Source organism: Talpa occidentalis, unplaced genomic scaffold (assembly GCF_014898055.3).
Source record: "Talpa occidentalis isolate TD23 unplaced genomic scaffold, MPIMG_talOcc4v2.1 talOcc4.6, whole genome shotgun sequence".
NCBI classification, from domain to species: domain Eukaryota; kingdom Metazoa; phylum Chordata; class Mammalia; order Eulipotyphla; family Talpidae; genus Talpa; species Talpa occidentalis.
The window spans coordinates 4,205,906-4,217,616 of NW_023604972.1; positions in this window are offsets into that span (position 1 = coordinate 4,205,906).

The window sequence follows — 11,711 nt, forward strand, 5'->3', positions numbered from 1 at the left end:
ACTTGACATGCATGGATATATTTCTCAGTTTTACTCATCATATGTATTGCTGTACATATTGATGACAAATACTTGACAAATATTTTAAAAATCCACAATTCCAACATGGTTAGGTATATACCGTTTAGATTTATGGTAGAAGCTAACATGTCCCACTTCACCCAACCACCATCATGGAAACCCTTCTTGATCTCTCTCTGTCTCTCTCTCTGTCTCTCTCTCTCTCTCTCTCTCTCTCTCTCACACACACACACACACACACACACACACACACACATACACACACACAGGTTGCTGTACAGCAGCATCCCAAGTTATAGGTATGTAGCCATATCTTATGCACATAATTTAAATTGTGATTGCTCCATACTTTCAAGACTGAAATGTTCAGTGCACTCACACTGCCTGGCTGGCTTAGCCACTTACCCTGTTGCTGAGTGTTTTCCCTAGGGCTATTGTGAGTCCTGGGTGTTTTATGACTTAATGACAAGCATCACAGCTGTGGATATACCATGAAGACATCTCTGCTTGTTTGCCCACGTTGTGTCCACGACACTAAGCTTCCTGGATGATGACCATCTCTTCAAAGCTCTCAGCAAGTTCTGTAGCCCAAGACACATCTCTTTACCCACAGACCACATTTTAAAAATCCAGCACCCATGAGGTGCCAGAAACCATGCATGTTGCTCAGGATTCAAGCACATTCAAGGTCAAACCTCTGCTGTCCACAATCTTGGCAATGGTGCGCTGAGGATGTTGAAGGACTTGGCTTCCTCCCTGACACGGCCTGGATGCAGGTCGTTCCATCGGCAGCAGGTGGTGGGGGTCTGCTGACGTTCATGCTCCATGTGCTGTGTCTGATACACACACTCGGGAGTTTTCATCTGCAAACAGACCAATGGCAACACAGGCGGTGAGGGCCCCACATTTGTGACCTACTGCTCTCTCAAAGGAACCACCTTTTAATACATCACATTGGCGGTTAGGATTTCAACATCTAAAATTTGCAGGGCACAAACATCCAGTTCAGAAAGCAAACCCTCTGCTGTTGAAGTTTGGATCCCCTTGAAGCAGACCCAGAGGCAAGGATTTGCCTCTCACGTGGGAAGAGCCACCAGCAGGAGCGTGTGTGTGGCATCCAGGGCCCCTGGCATGGGCACTTCAGGTGCAGGGAACACATTTGCCCTCCAGACACACCGGCTTGCCCTGTCAGGCAGCCGCCACCAGGCGCGGCAACAGCAAGGTGCGGCCTCAGCGTCCCTAGCGGCGCGTGTCGAAGCCCACGGCAGGTGTGCGCAGAGCTGGCGGCTGCGGGTCAGCTTCTTCACCCTTTCCATTTTCTTTTTGACTCAGAGACTGACATCTTCATCATGGGAGTCATCCATAGAGATGGCACAGCCCTAACTTTGATAGATTTTTCTTGAAGACATGAGTTGCGTTTGGAAGGAGTTGGAAAGACAGAAATCTGTAACTGGCCAGGCAGGAGCAGATTGGACAGTAGCCTGAACCAGCCGGTCAGAAAGCCCAAGATCAGGGAGGGAGCATGAGGAGGACTTGGAATGCTGAAGAACTGGTCACACTCGCTCTCGCTTGGCTTTTTACCCTGGCTTTGTGCCTTTATCCAACAAAACCATATATTGAGCGTGTGAATCAGGCAAACACACCATGGGGGAAAAAGAAAAACTCAGACAGCAGATGTCCCTGCCTTCATGGAATTTACATTCTAGTAAATACAGTTTACACTAGCGAGTGAGCTCAAGGGAACTTTCATGCCTTCCTAAAATCCACAGCCGAACAGGGATGATCGCGGAGTTCTTCCTCCAGAAGCCTCTTGCTTGTTTTAGATGAAGGGATTGTCACATCAGCTTCATATAAAATAAAAATAATACCCACCTCTCATTTTGCCATCTTCATGTCATTTATTTACTCTACCCAACAAAAGACACTGGAGGAGTTGGTAAGACTTACTCTGAAATGGTCTATTCAATATAAACTGTAAACTACTAAGCCGTTGAGATCGCTAATCCATTTAACAAGTCAATTCAGTGACAGCTACTTCTCAAGTATCTGTATGAGAGAAGTTGCATATTCTAAGCATTCCAGTATGAATTGGCTATTCTAGATGGTGCCCCAAAATTCATAATTTCTGGTATGAATTATGTTCTTCCCTTTAAAAAGTTGAGACACATTCTCACCTTTATAGCTCTGGCAATTCCCCCTTTCTTTAGGATTTCTCCATGTGCAACGACAGCTCCTCAGGTATCACACACACGACAGGTTCCTTGGGCATCCCGAGATGTGGCTCCTGGCTCTGCTGTATATATTAATGTGTGATTGCAGAGAGCCGGCAACGAAGGCCTTCCAGCTGTCACACCCAGAGGCATTCCCTATCAGGGGCTACCAATGAATTACAATCTCCGTGATAACTTTGCTTCATCCAAGTGTGATTTTGTATCACTCTGGGGTGGGACGGGTTGTTCTCTTAAGTCTCATTCACCATCATAGTCAAGGTAGTTTGTTCTAGCCTAGTATCTGTTGTTGGGGTGGAAGGACTAGGCAAGGAAAGTATAATTCACATGTGACAAGCTGAAATAGGTTGTTGACAGATTTTTACAAGGACACTGTCAAACGTAATTGGAAGCAATGTGGCGGAGCTGTTGATTCTTAGGAAGTGACATCTGCAGAGAGGCTACTTGTCAATCTCCAGCCACGTGTTCTGCTAGAGCAAGAAAAGGCAAAAACTTCCTATAGAAAAAAAGAACAGAGATTTTAAGGAGGGGAAGAGCTGGGAAGCCATCGTTGTTTTCCGGTCAATCACACCAGCATCCAAAACAAAAAGGTCTCAAGGTCACACTCCATCAAATCCTAGACACAAAGCCATTACTGTCACTGCCTTTCCTTCGTTGGTAAGATGAGTATTTAGTAACTGACTTTCAAATGACATACGACCACACACACACACAGATCTCTGGTGCATGATTTTGAATTAAAATTTGGAAAAGCCCCATGCTACCCCTGGGGGCCAGGACAGAGAAGCTGAATGTTTTTCTGGCTTTTCCTCTTATGGTGGAATCTTGGGTATGTCATTTCACTTCTTTGCATCTTATCTGTAAAGCAAGAGAATTGGATGCAAATGTAAAGTTTTTCCAACACTATAGTCTTTTGAAAAGACAATTTGGGGCATGTACTGCAATGTTTAAAATGCATTTGTCCATACATGTAGCTATTTTAACTTTAGGTATGTGTTCTAGAAAAAATATTTATGCATGGGCTGAAAAAAGAGAAGTATAAATAGTTAATTGTAGCATTATTTCAGCAGTGAAAATGTTTAAGTAGTGAAAGCATCTTAAAAGTGCTTCAATTGAAGAATGGTAAAATAAACTGTGACTAACCAGAATAGGAGACTCTTCAACCAGAGCAAACTTATACATCAGAACCTGTGGGCTGAGTGCCTAAGTCCCATTCAAATGTTTTAATTTATTTGAAAATCAGAAAAAATGTAATAATACTTACATAATAATTATTCCAACCTGGATTATATTCATTTTTATACCAGCATAGTCATAAAAGATATTTTCATATTATTATAGTTTTATGTAGGAAGAGGCCCATGAAGGCAAAATTTAATAGAGCACATAAAAGTCACACTTCAGCTCTGCATTCAGCTGTTAAAAGCAGTAATATATATTTATAGATGCTGAGATGTTAAGATTTCCAAGGTAACTTGTTAAGTTGAAACAGTAATATTTTGTACAATATGAATAATGTTTCACAAATTATTTTAAAAGACAGCTTACTTTTACATGTAAAATATATAAATACAGAAAACATCTGGAGGAAGTTTTGTCTTGCTTTAATATGAGTAGTTTGAGGGTGTGTCTGAAGGAGCTTTTTAGCTTTATGTTCTCAGAAATTTCTTAAGTTATTTCACAGCAGAGATGTGAGTTTACAGTATAACAAAGTTTTCTCTAAAATGTACCATTCTGGTTACTTTTGTGCATAAAACAAATGATTCAAAACCTAGTGGCTTTAAGCCACAATTTTATTTTGTGCCCTCATTCTGAAGGTCAGCAGCTTGAACAGAGGACAGCAAGATAAACTGTCTCTGCTGCATGATGTCTGTGGTCTGGGTTTGAAGAATTAAAGACTGGCCATAAGTCCATGGCTCAGGGTAGAATTAGCTGACATGTCTGGTGCCTGGGCTGGCATGAGTAGGGACTAAGTAGGCTGACTCAATGCATACATGTGATCTCACAGAATAACGGCCTCTGGGTCATTGACCTGCCAAAATAACAGCTGTGATCCCAGCTATGTGTATGCCAATGCAGAAGGCAAAATCCCCATCCCAATTTAGGATCGAGCTTCACAAGTTACAGGGTCACTTGTGTTGCAGTCAAAGCAATCACAAACCCCCGCCCCCCTCCACAAATCTTGAAGTTGACACTAGAAAAAAGCATGCATGATCTTTTTTGGATACAAACTTGGCAAGGTCTTTTCTCTGGTCATGAAAATACATGTCCAATCTCAAAATACACTCAAACCCTCTACTAGAGACTCCTAAATTGTCACATGATGTCATAAGCTATGACTCCAGGGTCCCATCATCAAAATCAGGTCCATCACCTTCTGTGTGATGGCTCAGCACAGCTTTCATCAGTTTGAAAATCTGTAAACTAAACAGCAATGGAAACAATCAACTGAGTAAAAAGGCAACCCACAGAATGGGAGAAAATACTTGCAAAATAAATGCTGATAAGAGGTTGATTACCAAAATAAGCAAGGCACTTCTACAATTCAATCACCAAAAAAAAACAAATAACCCAATTTTAAAAAAAGGGCACAGGGTTTGAATAGCATTTATCCAAAGAAATACACACAACTGACAGGTGTATAAAAAGTTGCTCAATAGCACCAATCAGCAGAGAAAAGCAAATCAAAACTACAAAGAGATATCACCTCCTGTCTATTCTCTCTCTCTCTCTCTCTCTCTCTCTCTCTCTCTTACACACACACAAACACATACACACACACAACACGATAACAGGACTGGTTGAGGATGTGCAGAAATTGGAATACTTGTATTCTGTGGTGGGAATATAAATGGGGCAACCACTAGGAAAACGATTTAGGGTTTCCTCAAAAATTAAAATAAACTATAAATATATATATATATATTCTTTTGGACACACACACATACAAACATATATCTCCTTAAATCAGGGTTTGAAGAGATCTGAGCTCCCATGCTCAACAAAACACTATTCATCACAGTGAAGACACAGTTACAACTGCAATGGTGAGACGAATTAAGAAAATGTTGCATATACGTACAAATAAATAATAATCAGCCTTGAAAGAAGGAAATCCTACTGTTTATGACTGCACAAACTTGAAGACTTTTTTGTCTTTATTTTAATCAAATTTTATTGGTTTTCCATTTGTTTACATAACTGTATAATTTTGAGACAAGAGCTTCACAAAGCAACATGGGCACACAATTCACTTGCCTCCCACCAACCTCCAGTGCTGGCCCATTACACCCCCCACCCCCTCTTTCCACCTTCCTTTTGGTAGGCAATTTACTTTTCACACAGTCTGGAGGTATTTTTGTGGTGCAAATTTGAAGACATTTTGTGAAGTGAAATGTTAGTCACAGAACAAATAAACACTGCGTAGCCCCAGTTATATGAGACAGCTAAAATAGTGAGGCTTACAGAGTCAGAAAATACAATGGTGATATCCAGGGGCTGAAGGAAGGGAAAAATGAGGAATTGCTAATAAATGGGCATGAAGTTACCAGCCTCAGATGGCTCAGCATCACGTCTGGCATCCTCTATCTTTGCAGCACTGCCAAGTTCACCCAGACTTATGGGGAGACACAAAGTCCCCACCCTTGGATGAAAGAAGTGGCTGCCCCCTGAGTTATTTCACTTGGCATAATTCCTTCCAATTCCGTCCTTTGTTGTTGCAAATGGCACGACTTCATCTTTTTTTATCATGAAGTAGTATTCCATAGTGTTTGTGCCACCTCTTCTTTAGCCCCTCATCTGTCCCTGGGCACTTGGGATGATTTCCCTCACACATGGAATACAACAAAACACAGAAAAGAGACAAGTTAAACCAAAAGCAAACAGACAAAACCCCCAGAAATCTGATTGCAGAATTGAGGCCACCAGAAGGGCAGGGAATCAAAGGAGGAGAGGACCCCATGGATGGTGGTGGACAACTACAGTGCTTTGGTGGTGGGGTCAGTGTGGTAACACACAGCTGAAGAGGTGTGAAGTTGTATCTCTAAAGCATCTACAGTGTTGTAAACCAACGTTACCTCAATAAAGAAAAAAAAAGAGAGTGGCAAAGCCACATCGTAGAGGAGTGTCCAAGATGAGACGCCGTGAACACCCCCGGAAAGGGCATCCTGCACAGCTGCTGCAGTAGCTGTCAACACCGAAGACCACAAAAGACTGAAAGTTTTGGAAAACCCATAGATATCCTCATAGAATTCAACCTTTAATTTATTCTTAAAAATTCCCAATTATGTCAAAACACAATTGAATCCCCCATTTTCTTCTGTGTGAAGAATTTAATTGGTTGTAACATATGGTGCATAGATTGGTTTGGTTTATGTATAAAAAAAGATTCATTAACTCGACTATGTCCTATTCATACGGGACAAAGTTAACTCAGTTCTCGTGTCCTTTTTCAGAAACTTCTGTTGACTCCCTCCACACTGCCTGCTCCATCCACCAGGGCATCGTTTCTCTTTTTTGTTCTCCCGGGAAACACCACACCACTATGTGTTTGTTGCATGCATCATTTGGAATTGTGATCACAGATTACCCCGTCTCCTTCCTACCTGCTGTCAGTTTCCCAAGGACTGGATGAGCTTATTCTCATTGAATTTCCAGTGTTTGCAACATGATCAGAAAATAACATGGTGGTTTTCTTCCTCAAGAAATAATAACTATTTTTCTTTACTCTATGCCTTCTTGGAGTTTACATGCACATTATTAATTTATATGATAAGGATTGATACCCTCCTTTCACAGACAAATACACTGATGTCTGGGTACTTTTTTAATTACTTGTCCAAAATCACATCACCAGACAAATTGGTATCTGAGGTTGAAGTAAAATCAGGATTCCTTAATTCTAGCCTAGTTATCTTCCCATACTTCCCTTTGCAACTCTGAATGGTTTAGAAATGATGACTTGTCATGAAGCTACCTAATAGACTGGTACACTTTTGATAGCATCACAATTTTCTGATTTGGACAAAGCAATATTAATATATTTACCTCACAGAAGCTAAATCTAGAATGCCAAGGTGAAAATATGTCAGCTTTAATTCCTTCCAGTTTACAGTGGCTGAATCACACTGAAAATCAGGATACTGTCTGTCTTAAGATTTCATACAGACTGATTTCATGGGGAAAACCCCAGTCTTACCAAATTGAAAATAAGGCTAAGATCAGATTCAAAACAAGATGTATTTATACAGCCCTCAAAAATCTTGACATTTAATACTAATCTATATATGGAGAAAAATGCTGATACGTAAATTATCCAAATACCTTATCCCGATATGTGCTCACCAATTTCTAGGTTCAGTTGTTTATATGATTTCTTGATGAATGAATACTTTTATTATCATCAATGCTTTCTCAGTATTTTTGTAATGAAAACCCAGAAGTTGAAGAAACAGTATTATGATTTTTAAAAATTTATTTTATTTATTTATGCATACAAGAACTGGGGTGTAGGCCAGAGGTAAGGGGGTGGGTGAGAGGACTCAGCAGAGACAAAGTGGGGAGCAGAACAGGCAGACTGACTGAAATACACTGCTGAGGGGAGCAGTGGGTGAGACAGGAGAAGTCTGCTGCACCATGTGGGTAGCTCCCTGGTCAGGGATCGAACTCATGTCAAGGTGGCTGGCGATACTTTAATAGTGCTAAGACTTTAACCCCTGCACCACCAGGGATTTTGTGGGTTGTCTTTTCTCCCCTTTTCTAAGGCCATGCTCCCTGCATGTTAATCAGTAAAGCAAAGGAGACCTTGGTTGAGAGCAGGGGAACACTTCTTTGCAGATCCAGTTTCTCTCTTTCAGTTTCTCTCTCTGTGTCAACAGATAGTTTTTTGACCTTTCACCTATTTCATTTTCTCTCCTGGAAAATGGGCTGAGTAGACTTACCATTTAAATTGTACATCGTGGAGGTTTATGCACAGGGCATTGCTCTTCCACAAAAAAATAAAATAGTATGTTGATTACTAGTGCCCAGTTCTTAAATGTGTGACTGCATGGGATGTTTAAAGAGGAAATTAAGGTTCAATGAGGACATTAGTCCCGTAAGACTTGTGTCTTTATAGGAAGGAGCTAAGGCACAAACACTCACAGAGGGATGACACTGTGAGGACACGACACGGGGAGAAGACGGCCATAGACAAACCAAGAGGCCTCAAAGAGCCCAACCCTGCACACGCCTTGGCCTTAGCCATTGGCCTCCACCTCTGGGAAGAGATTCGCTTCTGTTGTTGAGTCACCAGGCTGTGGGCTTTGTCAGGCCGCTCTAGCTCTGGAAGGCAATGAGGTCGTCATGTCCTAAATTTAGGGTTTAGTGGAGGAAGTCACGTCCGATACCGTAGGAGGAAAGTTCTTTCATTCCATTGTCTTCCTGTGTCTTCATTGTCTCGGAACCCCAGGAACGGAAAGGCTGTGAGCATGGCATTGAGATTTTTATGCCAAGTTTTCTTCATCTTTTAAGGTCATAATTTTTTTTCTTATAATGTTTCTTAAATTAAAACCTATCAATTTCAGGTCCCACGAGGATCTTTCCAAGCTAACACTGTTAGTTCTTGCCTGTGTGAGATTGCCAATGAAATTGATACATGTTTCTTAACTCTAATAGGCTTATTTACCTCTTGGTGCGTGTGCATTTATCTTGCAAATGTTAATGGGCCTTTCGCATTTCCCTTTCCAGGGAGACTACGATCTCTCACACTGGACACAGATGCACAAGGAAGGAAAACCACCACTCATGCTGGTCACCCCACTTACTTTCCTCACTTCCAGAGCCTCCAGACAGGCCTTTCCTAAAGCCAGGTGGCTTGCGCTGCCCCCCAACAGAAATGATAGCTTTCCTACTGTCTCACTTGAGTAATGTGCTAATGGAAAACCCAGTTACGGATCTCCAGAACCAGGACAATAATAAAATCATAATGATATTGTTAGCAATCTGGCCTCAATGCTGGTTCCCTCTCCTAGAGAAACACTGTCACAGAAATAGAAAAACTCATCAATCACAAAAATCACACAAGAGCCAAGGTGGACCGGTTTACATGAATACACAGCATTGGAGGGGAGGCTGCATTTAACTGCTGGGGAAAGTTTTTTTAGAAAAGCCCAATTAGGGGACCTAAGGACCCAAGGGGTGGCGCAAGGGGTTAAGCAAAGCACTATGAAGCTGTCAGCAGCCACTGCAGCACAAGTTCGATCTCCAGCCGGCAAGGGAGGTGACCCACAAGGAGCAGTAGACCTCTCCTGTCTCCCTGCTGCTCCCCTCAGCAGTGGATTTCAGTAGATCTGCTGTTCTGCGCCCCACTCTGTCTCTGGGGAATCCTCTCACTTCCTGCACCTCTGGCCTGTACCCTAGTTCTTGTATGCATAAATAAATAAATCTTAAAAAAAAAAAAAAACCTGATTAGCATGCACATGGATGTCATCATCCCTTTCAGAGTAGCCCCTGGAAGCATGGGCTTAAGTGACCCTGGGAAGCAGGAGCTAAGTGGCAGGTAACAAGGGGTGAGGCCAAGATGAGCGCTTATTCTAACAGGCAGCCTGTATTGCCTTGCCACTTGCAACTTATACTTCAGTATGGGGTTGGAGCCAAGGTTTTGCTACCTCGAAAGTTATAGACAAGGAAAGAAAGTATGACTAGATTCGTCAGGGTACATGTAAGAAGCAGTAAAACAACAAGTTAGCCAACTTAAGTTAACTGCTAGGGCCTTGGGACTTAAACACCACCCCACCCCTTTGAACTGTGTAATCAATCACAAGTGTGCATGCTGATGGCTGGTGACATCAGTCTTTTTGTTATCATCTCCAAACTCATCTTCTTCACGTTGGCGCATTTTCTGGAAGTTGCGAGGAAGTTTCCAGCCTCATCTAAAGGAAGTCCTCTCCACCTTCCCGGACTTGTACGCTCATAGCCCATCGTCTAGTTCCAGGAGAGCCACCACTTACTCTCTGTCAAGGGGAAGAGTTTGGCAAAGTCTCCTTGTCAATGTGAGAGGAAAGCAAAGGGACAAAAGAGGAGCAGACCGATCGCCCACATCTCTTCTATCTCCAACCTCATTATTTCAGACATCTTTCCTTCCTATTCTAAGGTAGTGTAGGGTGACCCGATGACCTGCTGTTGATTCCCTCACTTGCCTTTAGCACTGTCCCTCTCATTCAGAGTGAAGAGTGAGGACAGAGCTTGTGTCTTCTCTGCTCATTTCTGTAACTGTGCCATTCCACTGCCATCCTACAGGGTTGGCAGCGTGAGTCTGGGAAACGTGGAGGACTCCTGATGAGAAGTCTGGCCTCATTAGACAGTAGACTAGACTTCCTAGATGAGTAGATGAGACTTCCTGAGACAGTAGACTCGTAGTTGAACCGCTTCCAAAATGAATAAGGGAAATGACTACCAATTTAAAAAATCACGCTGATAGTGTTTGGCTTTCTAAAAATATGGCCCTTTCTACATGAGAATATTGGTAGCTCTTTAACAAGTACTTATTTTCAAGCATTTATAACTCATGCAATTACTTCAAATCTGATTTTTTTATTCAATGTATATTTTCCCAACTTCTCGCTGACATTGTTCTACCTGCAGAGAATCTAGCTATGAACACTAATTCTATGTCTCCATGATAATAATGAATTCTATGTCTCCATGATAATAATGAATAAAGAAGAAAAATGTAGAATGTTGTGGATGAAAATGCATCATGAAGAATAGGTTTACGCCGCCCTATGGTAGAAGGACAATGCTCTTGCTATTTTAGTTAAGCTGGTTAGGCTAAACCTCATCACTAAGTTGATACTTGCATGGAGACCTGAAGGAGTAAGAGATCAAGCTATATTGATACCCAAGCTCCGAGTGTTTCAGATAAAGGATATCCTGCCCTGAAGCCCTGAAGCTATGCTCTTGGTGTGCTCAGAAAGAAGGGAGTCAGTGTGCTTGGTGGTTAGAGCAAAGGAGAGAGTAACAGTTGGACAGAAAGGTATGAGATCCCTGAATTCCATGTAAGTGGAGAGGACTTGGGAATGCCATTTTGGTCTGAGTAATTAAAAGATTTACACGTTATAACCAATGGTCATTTTGCTTCTTTATTAAAAATAGATTACATGGGGCAAAATTGGCAGAAAGGAAACTAGTTAAAACGCTACTGTCATTCGGCAAGTGGTGGTGGTTGTTTGAATAAGAGTAGCCGTAATATTGGTGAAAGTGGTTGCATTTTTAATATATTTTGAATGAAGAACCAATAAACTTTCCCGACAGATTTAATGTGGGCTAACAAAGAGGGAAATTATGTCACTTTGTGAATAATTTGAGCAAAGTTGCCATTTGTTGAGACAGGAAAGACTAGGGACCGGACCGGTGAGTTTGTTTGGGGAGGGAACAGCAGATAAGAAAACAAAAATTCTCACAAAGTCAATGGATCAAAGTTTT